At 47.2% G+C, this 14,024-nt stretch overlaps 1 non-coding gene across 1 annotated transcript; it reads right to left on the bottom strand.

The window, feature by feature from the left end:
- Positions 1-12,141: 12,141 nt before the first annotated feature.
- Positions 12,142-12,213, bottom strand: TRNAE-CUC (transfer RNA glutamic acid (anticodon CUC)). Its single transcript has one exon. It is a non-coding gene; the product is annotated as a tRNA-Glu (tRNA).
- Positions 12,214-14,024: the final 1,811 nt, after the last annotated feature.

Consider the following 14,024-nt stretch of genomic DNA (forward strand, 5'->3'; position numbering starts at 1 on the left):
TGGAGCCGTTTCTGCTTGTGTGAAGTGGATAGAGGAGGTCGACAGGATGGCGTATGCACAGCTGCAAACCTCTGAAGGACCCTGCATCTTGTTGTTCGGGGGACGTTGGAGGCACAAGCAGCTTCAAAAACTTGTCTGCTGCTATGACAAGGCTTTTTTGCCGCTGCTCTTTCAACCTGACGTAATTGCCTGTAGGAAAGAGTCCTCAATTTGCCCTTATCAGCACGCACACGTGTGTACTGTGAATCAGCTACATACTTCTTGATTGCCAAGACACTTCATCCTGATCATCGCACAATGTTGATTGTAGTCATGCCTTGACCTAAACACTCCACAATTTGTTGCTTCTCAGCAGCCGACACATCCTTTTTCTTTCCCATTTTGGCAGAAAATGTAGGCTGCTTAATAATGTGAGACAGCCTTCTTAAGTAGTCTTGCCTTTCATTGGACACACCTGCCAAACTAATTAGCACAGGTGTCTGCAATTGCTTACAGTGATATAAAGAGCCCTGACACACATCACCATCAATGAGTTTAACTGACAAACAAACAAATTATTCCCTTATCACTCCTAAACACTTTTTGCATAATAATTTGGAACGCAGTGTACATGTGCTTTTCCACAAAACACCAGTGGTTCACGTAGTGAATCTTACAGTTCTAACTTGCCAACCGTGGTCTGTATGGAGTTGTTCAATAAAGGGCCCAAAATTAAGATAACATAGATGGGAGAGGTCTCTATGAATAGGAATTCCTAAGTATTTGATACCCTGTGAGGGCCAGGCAAAGGGAAAGTTGGACTGGATGGAATCCTATATGGATTTAGGGAGGGAGACATCGAGGGCCTCAGACTTCGCTGCATTGATTTTAAAATTTGACCATGTAACAAAGTGATCTATTTCAGCCATAACAGCATGGATGGATATATGTGATTGAGTGATATATACTAGGACATCATCAGCAAATAGAGAGCACTTGTACTCGGTGCCTCCCACCTCAATCCACCTAATATTGGGGTTATGGCGAATTGATGAGAGCAGGAGCTCCGTCACTAGGATGTATAAGAGAGGGGACAGAGGACATCCCTGCCTTGTCCCATTGGTGATTGTGAAAGGTGATGAAAATGTTCTGATGCACCCCCTGGGCCTTGGGACACCCGGAGCCGGACCCTTTTTGGTGGATGCTGGTGGTTGTAGTCTTCGTGGCGGCGACCCGGTTCTGTGGCTCAGGGTGGTCAAACCAGTGGCGGAACTATTTATGTGGTTTTGATGTTTAAATGTCCGACTACGCCACCAGTGGATTGCGGTCAGAGTGAACCGCCGCTGCAGGGCAGACCGCTGAGGCTGGTGTTGTGGGTGCAGCAGAGCGTAGCATAACTCCCCACGGGAGGAGTATAGCCTCAGGGCAGTGTATGCGGAGGATGGGGGTGATGGTGCAGGGCAGCAGCAGTAACGACACGGAGTCAGTGATGCAGTCCAGGGCCTTTACTCACAGTTCTTATTATCCAGACCACGTCTGCAGGTAACGGCTGCCCACGTCGTACTGTGCTCACCAGGTGAGGGGCTCAGACAACTCCCAGATAACTTTGGAGCGCTTCACAGGACCCCCTTTGTGTGTCCTTTGTCTGGCCTTTCTTACCAACCCTTCTATCCGGCTGCCTCGGGCCTCCTCTTGGTAAACTTGGCGCCAGTTTCCCTGACCCTATGTGGTGCCTTCCTAGCGGGTGTAGCGAGGGGCTGCGCCACATAAAATGTCACAGCCTCCGGTTTCTAGCTGAGGGTCGTTTCCTGCCTCCACTAGTTTCGGGGACCGGTCTCCCCCTTTGGCCTGACCCCTCCACGCAGGTGGATTCGGGCGTGCGGTGGCGACTCGCCCGTCCGCACCCCTGGGATCCCTTCATTCCTCGTTCCTGGAGCCTTCTCCGCTCCTCTTCCTTCCTTCTCCCTCTTCCAGGCCTGGGCCTCTGTTACTAGGCCCGCCTCCGGAGCAGAGCTCATGCAGAGCCCCTGCTCCCTGCCACTTCTGCTCAGACTTCTCTGCACTGAACTAAGATGGTGCCCACCTTTTATACTCCCTTCTCAATGCACCCAGGAACTGCTTCCTCCCTGCTCCTGCACTACAGGGTTCCCCTTCCTCAGTGTTCCCTCCCCCCACTCCAGCCAGGGACAGGGACTGTCGTGCCCATCTCAGAGGCATATTGGTCGCCCTGCCCCACGGCAATATGGTGTAATGCATGCAGGTGTCGGGTCCTGATCCACACTCCATCCTTACCTGAGAGTGAGATATCACACCTCTGGGTGAGGTGCAATACCTCTGTAGCAACCGAGCCCTCAGGGTGCTACGGTTCCATTTATCTTCAGCCTAGGTGACGTATTGTGATACAGGGCCGTGATTTTGGCTATAAAAGGGTCCCCTAGACCCCTACCCCAAGCTTTTTAAGAGAATCATATATGGCGTGCCAGGAGACTCTATGGAATGCTTTCTCAGCATCCAACGAGAGTATCTAATTACAAATTTTTAACTGCATCTAGCCCAGGAAATACTTTGTGCCTAGTAGCAGTGTCTGCTAGTCAGCGGATTATCCCGGCTGTTAAGCAAGCTACACCACCTGTAGTTTAGACACTTAATTTTTTCAAAGGAAATGCTTCGGGATCATGGGATACTCAGTGAAGAGCATCAGGAGGCACCCCAAGGCATAGGGGCTGGGACTGGCAGTAGGATGCCTTGCGGTGGACAGCCGAGCTCGATCCTTATAAAAGCTTTTTAACTGCAGCAGCTTTAGTGGACGCTACTGGAGCTGGAATTACGCGGCTGCTGGCATGAGACTTGCCCTCCAATAGATCCTTGTAAATGGATTTAAAGTGTATTCATTCAAATTAGAGAGACAATTTAAATTAAAAAGCTTAGAGCTGCCTCCACCACAGGGGGGCTCGCTCGACCCACCAGCGGACAGGCACCAGTATTGGGAGAGGGGGGCTGGCCATCAGGGTTCACCGCGGCTCTGGCACAAACCCGGCGACACGGAGGTGGCACGGGCAGGAGCGGACTGGCCGTGTCGGCTTCTCACTTTTTGGATTTTAGAAGGGCATGACATGCCTATATCTGTGTCTCCCCCTCCTTTTACTCCTCCACCTCTTTTATTTTCGCATGACTATATGTACTTGTCACTTTTCCATGTGTTAGTTATATCTTCTGAGCAGTTTGTCAGCTTTTGGACACCTTTGAAGGTGTTTTCTATGTGTTTCTATGTGTTTTTGTTTGCCTGCCATTGGTTTTAACGGTGTTCGAAGGTGTTCGACGAACAGTTCGACGAACAGTTCGGCGAACACACGGGTGTTCGACGAACCGAACCGAACTCGAACACTACGGGGGTGGCTCAACACTACTCATAACACCGTTGAACCGGGAGTGTAAAATGCGGGAATACCAAGACGCACTGATGCATTCCATCATGTTCTCCATTCCAACTGAGAGCAGTGCTGCTAGTGCTTTACAAAGCAGCTCAGTGCGTCGAGGCAGTGGAGGAAGCTCTGCACAAAGAGTGAGCAGAAGCAGCGCCTCAGCACAAGGCAAGACCAGTATGGCCGAAATGTGGCCAAGTTTTGTGTCCCCGCTGCCACAAATGTCTACACCATCACAGACGGCTCCAGTCAGCAGGAGGCAACGTTTCCGTCAGATGGTGACAGACTACATGTCTTGTCCTCTCAGAGTACTCCCAGACGGCTCTTCCCCCTTCAAGTTTTGGGTCTCTAAGCTGGATACATGGCCAGAGCTTAGCCAGTATGGATTGGAGGTGCTGGCTTGCCCTGCTGCTAGTGTATTATCGGAACGCGTCTTTAGTGCCGCAGGTGGTGTACTAACAGACCGTCACATGCGCCTATCCTCCGATAACGTTGACTGGCTTACTTTTCTGAAAATGAACAAGGCCTGGATCTCGCATGAATTTGCCAGTCCTCTTCCAGAATAAATAATTGGTTGGCAACAGTATCCAGGTCTCCTGTTGTGTTCATGTTTCTACCACCTGAACTGTAATCCCTGAGCTCCAACATCGCAAGTTGCTGCTCAGAAGTGCCATCTGCACAGTCAACGCTTGCTCCAGTGTTATTGGGGTTCAGTAACGTCAGCTGATCCCTAGCTGTGTGTCCGGCAAATTCTCCTGCTCTGTCCACATCCACTGTACTACTAATTTAAAACTTGCTCCAATTACACCTCTGGCTCCTCTGTTTTTAATATTTACCCTCGGCTCCAAAACCGCTAGTTGCTGCTCAGAAGTGCCATCTGCACAGTCAACGCTTGCTCCAGTGTTATTGGGGTTCAGTAACGTCAGCTGATCCCCAGCTGTGTGTCCGGCAAATTCTCCTGCTCTGTCCACATCCACTGTACTACTAATTTAAAACTTGCTCCAATTACACCTCTGACTCCGTTGTTTTTAGTATTTACCCTGGGCTCCAACACCGCTAGTTGCTGCTCAGAAGTGCCGTCTGCACAGTCAACGCTTGCTCCAGTGTTATTGGGGTTCAGTAACGTCAGCTGATCCCCAGCTGTGTGTCCGGCAAATTCTCCTGCTCTGTCCACATCCACTGTACTACTAATTTAAAACTTGCTCCAATTACACCTCTGGCTCCTCTGTTTTTAGTATTTACCCTGGGCTCCAACACCGCTAGTTGCTGCTCTGAAGTGCCGTCTGCACAGTCAACGCTTGCTCCAGTGTTATTGGGGTTCAGTAACGTCAGCTGATTCCCAGCTGTGTGTCCGGCAAATTCATCTGCCCTGTCCACATCCACTGTACTACTAATTTAAAACTTGCTCCAATTACACCTCTGGCTCCTCTGTTTTTAGTATTTACCCTGGGCTCCAACACCGCTAGTTGCTGCTCAGAAGTGCCGTCTGCACAGTCAAAGCTTGCTCCAGTGTTATTGGGGTTCAGTAACGTCAGCTGATCCCCAGCTGTGTGTCCGGCAAATTCTCCTGCTCTGACCACATCCACTGTACTACTAATTTAAAACTTGCTCCAATTACACCTCTGGCTCCTCTGTTTTTAGTATTTACCCTGGGCTCCAACACCGCTAGTTGCTGCTCAGAATTGCCGTCTGCACAGTCAACGCTTGCTCCAGTGTTATTGGGGTTCAGAAACATCAGCTGATCCCTAGCTGTGTGTCCGGCAAATTCTCCTGCTCTGTCCACATCCACTGTACTACTAATTTAAAACTTGCTCCAATTACACCTCTGGCTCCTCTGTTTTTAGTATTTACCCTGGGCTCCAACACCGCTAGTTGCTGCTCAGAAGTGCCATCTGCACAGTCAACGCTTGCTCCAGTGTTATTGGGGTTCAGTAACGTCAGCTGATCCATAGCTGTGTGTCCGGCAAATTCTCCTGTTCTGTCCACATCCACTGTACTACTAATTTAAAACTTGCTCCAATTACACCTCTGGCTCCTCTGTTTTTAGTATTTACCCTGGGCTCCAACACCACTAGTTGCTGCTTAGAAGTGCCGTCTGCACAGTCAACGCTTGCTCCAGTGTTATTGGGGTTCAGTAACGTCAGCTGATCCCCAGCTGTGTGTCCGGCAAATTCTCCTGCTCTGTCCACATCCACTGTACTACTAATTTAAAACTTGCTCCAATTACACCTCTGACTCTGCTGTTTTTAGTATTTACCCTGGGCTCCAACACCGCTAGTTGCTGCTCAGAAGTGCCGTCTGCACAGTCAACGCTTGCTCCAGTGTTATTGGGGTTCAGTAACGTCAGCTGATCCCCAGCTGTGTGTCCGGCAAATTCTCCTGCCCTGTCCACATCCACTGTACTACTAATTTAAAACTTGCTCCAATTACACCTCTGGCTCCTCTGTTTTTAGTATTTACCCTGGGCTCCAACACCGCTAGTTGCTGCTCTGAAGTGCCGTCTGCACAGTCAACGCTTGCTCCAGTGTTATTGGGGTTCAGTAACGTCAGCTGATTCCCAGCTGTGTGTCCGGCAAATTCATCTGCCCTGTCCACATCCACTGTACTACTAATTTAAAACTTGCTCCAATTACACCTCTGGCTCCTCTGTTTTTAGTATTTACCCTGGGCTCCAACACCGCTAGTTGCTACTCAGAAGTGCCGTCTGCACAGTCAAAGCTTGCTCCAGTGTTATTGGGGTTCAGTAACGTCAGCTGATCCCCAGCTGTGTGTCCGGCAAATTCTCCTGCTCTGTCCACATCCACTGTACTACTAATTTAAAACTTGCTCCAATTACACCTCTGGCTCCTCTGTTTTTAGTATTTACCCTGGGCTCCAACACCGCTAGTTGCTGCTCAGAATTGCCGTCTGCACAGTCAACGCTTGCTCCAGTGTTATTGGGGTTCAGTAACGTCAGCTGATCCCCAGCTGTGTGTCTGGCAAATTCTCCTGCTCTGTCGACATCCACTGTACTACTAATTTAAAACTTGCTCCAATTACACCTCTGGCTCCTCTGTTTTTAGTATTTACCCTGGGCTCCAACACCGCTAGTTGCTGCTCAGAAGTGCCGTCTGCACAGTCAACGCTTGCTCCAGTGTTATTGGGGTTCAGAAACATCAGCTGATCCCTAGCTGTGTGTCCGGCAAATTCTCCTGCTCTGTCCACATCCACTGTACTACTAATTTAAAACTTGCTCCAATTACACCTCTGGCTCCTCTGTTTTTAGTATTTACCCTGGGCTCCAACACCACTAGTTGCTGCTCAGAAGTGCCGTCTGCACAGTCAACGCTTGCTCCAGTGTTATTGGGGTTCAGTAACGTCAGCTGATCCCCAGCTGTGTGTCCGGCAAATTCTCCTGCTCTGTCCACATCGACTGTACTACTAATTTAAAACTTGCTCCAATTACACCTCTGGCTCCTCTGTTTTTAGTATTTACCCTGGGCTCCAACACCGCTAGTTGCTGCTCAGAAGTGCCGTCTGCACAGTCAACGCTTGCTCCAATGTTATTGGGGTTCAGTAACGTTAGCTGATCCCCAGCTGTGTGTCCGGCAAATTCTCATGCTCTGTCCACATCTACTGTACTACTAATTTAAAACTTGCTCCAATTACACCTCTGGCTCCTCTGTTTTTAGTATTTACCCTGGGCTCCAACACCGCTAGTTGCTGCTCAGAAGTGCCGTCTGCACAGTCAATGCTTGCTCCAGTGTTATTAAGGTTCAGTAACATCAGCTGTTCCCCTGCTGTGCGTATGGCAATTTCTCCTGCTCTGTCCACATTCACACTACTACAGATTTTAAATTTGCTCCAATTACACCTCTGGCTCCTCTGTTTTCAGTATTATCCCTGAGCTCCAACACCGCCAGTTGGCGCACAGAAGTGCCGTCTGCACAGTCAACACTTGCTGCCGTGTTATTGGGGTTCAGTAACGTCAGCTGTTCCCCTGCTGTGCGTACGGCAATTTCTCCTGCTCTGTCCACATTCACACTACTACAGATTTTAAAGTTGCTCCAATTACACCTCTGGCTCCTCTGTTTTCAGTATTATCCCTAAGCTCCAACACCGCCAGTTGGCGCTCAGAAGTGCCGTCTGCACTGTCAACACTTGCTGACGTGTTATTGGGGTTCAGTAACGTCAGCTGTTCCCCTGCTGTGTGTACGGCAATTTCTCCTGCTCTGTCAATATTCACACTACTAGTCTACTACTGATTTTAAAGTTGCTCCAATTAGGCCTCTGGCTCCACTCTGTTTTTAGTATTTACCCTGGGTCCCAGCAGTGTCTTTGGCACGGGTACTCCCTACTGCCCAGCCTGGTTCCAGCACGCCAGCTGTTTCCGGGTAGTGTCAACGACACTTTGCCTCCAATGCTTTGTCCTGTCGTGTTGCGGTCGGGTTAGCCGACTCTATGGTGCCTGCAGTTTAGGTGACTCCTATGTGGGCTGCGGGATCTGGCAATGAAGGCTGTTTCCATAGTGCCAATAGGCCAAGCACCCCCTGTAGGACTGTGGGTTTCGGTAACTGCGGCCGGCTCACGGCCTTGCAACTTTTTTTTTCATGGGTACCTTCTGCTACCCATCCGAGTTCCAGTACCGTCAGCTGGTTCTCGGCAGTGCCTTTGGCTTAGGTGCCTCCTTCTCGGTATCCAAGTTCCACCAACATCTGCTGGTCCTTGGTAGTGCTTTCTGGCACAGGTACCTCCTGCTTAGTAACCGAGTTCCAGTACCGTCAGCTGGTCCTCGGTAGTTCCATTGGCTCTTGTACCTTCTGCTACCCATCCGGGTTCCAGTACCGTCAGCTGGTTCTCAGCAGTGCCTTTGGCTTAGGTGCCTCCTTCTCGGTATCCAAGTTCCACCAACGTCTGCTGGTCCTTGGTAGTGCTTTCTGGCACAGGTACCTCCTGCTTAGTAACCGAGCTCCAGTACCGTCAGCTGGTCCTCGGTTGATCCATTGGCTCTTGTACCTTCTGCTACCCATCCGAGTTCCAGTACCGTCAGCTGGTTCTCGGCAGTGCCTTTGGCTTAGGTGCCTCTTTCACGGTATCCAAGTTCCACCAACATCTGCTGGTCCTTGGTAGTGCTTTCTGGCACATGTACCTCCTGCTTAATAACCGAGTTCCAGTACCATCAGCTGGTCCTCGGTAGTTCCATTGGCTCTTGTACCTTCTGCTACCCATCCAAGTTCCAGTACCGTCAGCTAGTTCTCGGCAGTGCCTTTGGCTTAGGTGCCTCCTTCTCGGTATCCAAGTTCCACAAACGTCTGCTGGTCCTTGGTAGTGCTTTCTGGCACAGGTACCTCCTGCTTAGTAACCAAGTTCCAGTACCGTCAGCTGGTTCTCGGTAGTTCCATTGGCTCTTGTACCTTCTGCTACCCATCCGGGTTCCAGTACCATCAGCTGGTTCTCGGCAGTTCCTCAGCCTTCTTGTACCTTCTGCTACATTTCCAAGTTCAAGCTTTTTGAAATGGTTCTTGGTAATCACTCTGGATCTCCTTGACGAGGACCATGAAGACGAGGACCCTGAAGACCACCCAGAAGAAGACGAGGACCCCGAAGACAAGGACCCTGAAGACGAGGACCCTGAAGACCACCCCGAAGAAGTCGAGGCCCCCGAAGACGACGACCCTGAAGACGACGACCCTGAAGACCACCCCGAAGAAGATGAGGACCCCGAAGACGACGACCCTGAAGACGAGGACCCTGAAGACCACCCCGAAGAAGACAAGGACCCCGAAGACGACGACCCTGAAGACGACGACCCTGAAGACCACCCCGAAGAAGACCAAGAAGATGACCCTGAAGAAGATGACCAAGAGGACAAAGAACAAGAAGACAACCACCAAGATACAGAAGAACAAGAGACAGAAAACCAAGAAGCAGAAGTACAAGAAGCTGCAGAACAAAAAGCGGAAGAACATTAAGCATAAGACTAAAAATCAGAGCAAAAGATATTATCTAAATTATGCGCAGAAGATGACTAAGCAGTGTATGGGGGTGAGTCCGTTCCTCCTCGTGGTGCCCCTGGAAAAGACCTGCTGCTGCTGCAGGCAAAACTGAACGCGGACAAATCCTGTTGTAAATCTTTTGTAACGGGCAGAATGAAAGGTGTAATGTTCAAACTTTTAGAGATAACAACTACAGGAATGCCTGTCACAAATAAGAATATGATGAAGAAGAAGAATATGAAGAAGATGAAGAAGTAGAAGATGAAGAAGAAGAATAGTTGAATAAGAAGAATATGAAGAATGTAAAAAAAAAAGAATAATACGAAGAAGGTGAAGAAGAAGAAGATGAAGAAGGTGAAGAAGAAGTTGATGAAAAATATGCTGATGCTGAGGATGATGAAGGAGAAAGTGTGGGAGAAGTAAAAAAGGTGAAGAGCATGGAAGTAGTGAAACATAAATATCTGACAAAATATAAAAATACTTAACATAGTCAATATTTTCGTAACTCAGAACATCTTAAAAAAAATATTAATTCCTGCTATTCCATTTGATTGGGCTAAACCTCTATGCCTTTACTGTCTCCCCCACCTCCCCCAATACATTCTACATTATTCTTAGTTGTTTTCCTTCATGTAGAATTAACCTACAAGGAAAGAAAGGGTTTATTTTCATTCCGATATTTGTGTCCCATTGACTTGCATTGGTTTCCGGTATCGGAATCGGCGATATCCGATATTTTTTTGGTATCGGTCCGATACAATCTGCTCCGATATTTCCCGATATCGGAAGGTATCGCTCAACACTAATGGTGAGTGCTATACTAGAAATGGACAGTAGGTGGCACTAGTGACAAATACATACAATACATGGTGAGTGCCCTACCAGCTATGGACAGTAGGTGGCACTGGTAACACATACATACAATACATGGTGTGTGCTATAACAGCTATAGACACTAGGTGGCACTAGTGATAAATACATACAATACATTGTGAGTGCTATACCAACTATGGACAGTAGGTGGCACTAGTGACTAATACATACAATCCATGGTGAGTGCTATACCAGATATGGACAGTAGGTGGAACTAGTGACAAATTCATACAATACATGGTGAGTGATATACCAGCTATGGACAGTAGATGGCACTGGTGACAAATACATACATAACATGGTGCGTGATATACCAACTATAGACAGTAGGTGGCACTGGTGACACATACATATATACAATACATTGTGAGTGCTATATCAACTATGGACAGTAGGTGGCACTAGTGACAAATACATACAATACATGGTGAGTGCTATACCAGATATGGACAGTAGGTGGAACTAGTGACAAATTCATACAATACATGATGAGTGATATACCAGTTATGGACAGTAGGTGGCACTGGTGACAAATACATACAATACATGGTGAGTGCCCTACCAGGTATGGACAGTAGGTGGTACTGGTGACACATACATACAATACATGGTGTGTGCTATACCAACTATAGACAGCAGGTGGCACTAGTGACAAATGCATACAATACATGGTGAGTGCTATATTAGCAATGTACAGTAGGTGGCACTGGTGACACATACATATATACAATACATGGTGCGTGCCCTACCAGCTATGGACAGTAGGTGGCACCGGTGAGGCATACATACAATACATGGTGAGTGCCCTACCAGCTATGGACAGTAGGTGGCACCGGTGAGGCATACATACAATACATGGTGAGTGCCCTACCAGCTATGGACAGTAGGTGGCACTGGTGAAGCATACATGCAATACATGGTGCGTGCCCTACCAGCTATGGACAGTAGGTGGCACCGGTGAGGCATACATACAATACATGGTGAGTGCCCTACCAGCTATGGACAGTAGGTGGCACCGGTGAGGCATACATACAATACATGGTGAGTGCCATACCAGCTATGGACAGTAGGTGGCACCGGTGAGGCATACATACAATACATGGTGAGTGCCCTACCAGCTATGGACAGTAGGTGGCACCGGTGAGGCATACATACAATACATGGTGAGTGCCCTACCAGCTATGGACAGTAGGTGGCACTGGTGAAGCATACATGCAATACATGGTGCGTGCCCTACCAGCTATGGACAGTAGGTGGCACCGGTGAGGCATACATACAATACATGGTGAGTGCCCTACCAGCTATGGACAGTAGGTGGCACCGGTGAGGCATACATACAATACATGGTGAGTGCCCTACCAGCTATGGACAGTAGGTGGCACCGGTGAGGCATACATACAATACATGGTGAGTGCCCTACCAGCTATGGACAGTAGGTGGCACCGGTGAGGCATACATACAATACATGGTGAGTGCCCTACCAGCTATGGACAGTAGGTGGCACCGGTGAGGCATACATACAATACATGGTGAGTGCCATACCAGCTATGGACAGTAGGTGGCACTGGTGTTACATACATGCTTGCACGCCTTTCCTGCGAGCCTGCAATAAAATAAAGAATTATATTTAAATAAACAAATACATTTCATATCAAGGGAAACAAATGAAAAATACCTTGTAGTCAATGACTGTGATCAAATGAGAGTGAAATGAGACTAAGATACTGAGGTGACCCATATATTGCACGAGTGTGCATAGAATATCATTTACACAAAGCACTTATGTACAGATTTGATACATAGTTCATATATGTTCAAGATCATAGCAAGCAAACATTAATATAATATATTAATTTTAAAAAAAAATCCACCCCAAAAAAAAAAAAATCTTATTCCCTGACCGGGAATCGAACCCGGGCCGCGGCGGTGAGAGCGCCGAATCCTAACCACTAGACCACCAGGGAAGCTGCACAGTGTGGGTTCTGCAGGATACATCAGGTTAGAGGGCATGTGTCTGCTGTTTGCTGATCCTTGTCTTCTGGGTATCTCCAGTAATAATTGCATACGCGTTTTCTGCGCAGATATACAAAGCCTCATTTGGCATGTGCCAGTTTTACAATTGGATTCACATTGCATTTGTTGTTGAGGTTTGTAGTTTTCTCTGTGGAAGCTCTCAGCATATAAAGTACTTTAACCCCTTCCTGCCATGGTAATTTATTTTTTTTAGAAATATAAATTGAAAAAATCCATAATTTCCTTAAACTTAAAAGCTGTTTTTCACTCCTTTTTTTCCCTCCCTTTCTTACTTTCTTACAAGACTTAACTATTGTTATTTTTTCTATTTTTTTCCCTGGAATGACTATTTTTGTCTTTGAATGACACCATTCATTTCATCATATAATCTGAAAAAAAAAGGAAAAAAAATCCAAGCGCGGTGAAATGGTGAGAAAAACTTTAATTCAGCCATTGTTTTTGGGGGTTTCACCTCTAGGGAACGTTCCCACGTTCAGGACCCGCTGAGGCCCCGAAGCTGCAGAACGTCCGCACTATTTTATGCAAATTAGCAGACTTTTTTTTACACATGCAGATTTTCCCCATCTAAGCAAGTCTATTGGGAAAATCCACATGCGGACTCACAAGAGAAATTGACATGCTGCGGATCTGAAAGACGCACTGCATGTCAGTTTCCGCGGGTGATCCACTGATGTACAGACACGCACAGTGGACATGCGATTTCTAGAAATCCCATCCACTATGCTGTAACATCTGGACGCTGCGGGTTTAATGCTGCATAAGTCCGCAGCGTCAAAACCGCAGCAAATCCTGAACTTGGGAACGCATCCTTGCAGTTTTCTTTACGTGGTAAAAAGGAACCATCAATATGATTCTTCAGATCAGTACAATAATGGAGATACCAAACTTGTATAGTTTTTTTAATTATCATAGTTACTTAAAGGGGTTGTCCAGGACTTTAACATTGATGTCCTATCCTTAGATAGGTGATCAATGTCTGATGGGTGGCAGTGCGACACCTGGCACCCTTGATGGTCAATTGTTCCCGGTGTCGATGGAATAGCAGCCACGGCTAAGTACTGCACATTCATTCCCTATTGATTTGGGGTCATGGGTCCAATGATGAAAATGTATGTCATAGGTTATTAAGGGGTTAAAACAATTCTGTACTTTGTAGGGAAAAAACTTGGTTTGCGTTGGTATTATGGAGCTGTACATGGGCTTGGGTTTTTGTGACATGGTATAATTTGGGGTACATATGACATTTTGATAACTTTTTCTAGTATTTTTTGGAGCTGGTGTGAAGAATGAAAACCGGTAATTTTAGTGTTTCAATTCTTCATGTTTTTTACAATGTTTACTTTATGGCTTAAATAATTTTATATTTTGTGCCAGCTCCATACAGTTGTCCACTACTATGATATTGATGACCTATCTCTAGGTCATCAATATCAGACTGGTCGTGGTGTCAGGTGTCAAGCCCTCACCGATCTGATATCAGTGTACACAATGAGTTGTCGACACTTATAATACATGTTGCTGCCTTTTAGTATAGGTCCATGATCAGCTGTTATTAGCTCTGGTGGAGACCAGACGTACATTGTACTGACCTGAAACATCACAGCTTAGTACACTATGTAGAGGCCATTCAGAAGAAAATTCAGTAGAACTTGTATTTTATTCATTGAAATATCTTCTCATTGTGTTCTTACCAGTCAATTGGGAGGTCATATTAAGTAACTGACAGATTCCTCTGCATACT

The sequence above is a fragment of the Phyllobates terribilis genome, unplaced genomic scaffold (assembly GCF_046119375.1).
Source record: "Phyllobates terribilis strain yellow unplaced genomic scaffold, ASM4611937v1 Scaffold_3__8_contigs__length_932513732, whole genome shotgun sequence".
NCBI classification, from domain to species: domain Eukaryota; kingdom Metazoa; phylum Chordata; class Amphibia; order Anura; family Dendrobatidae; genus Phyllobates; species Phyllobates terribilis.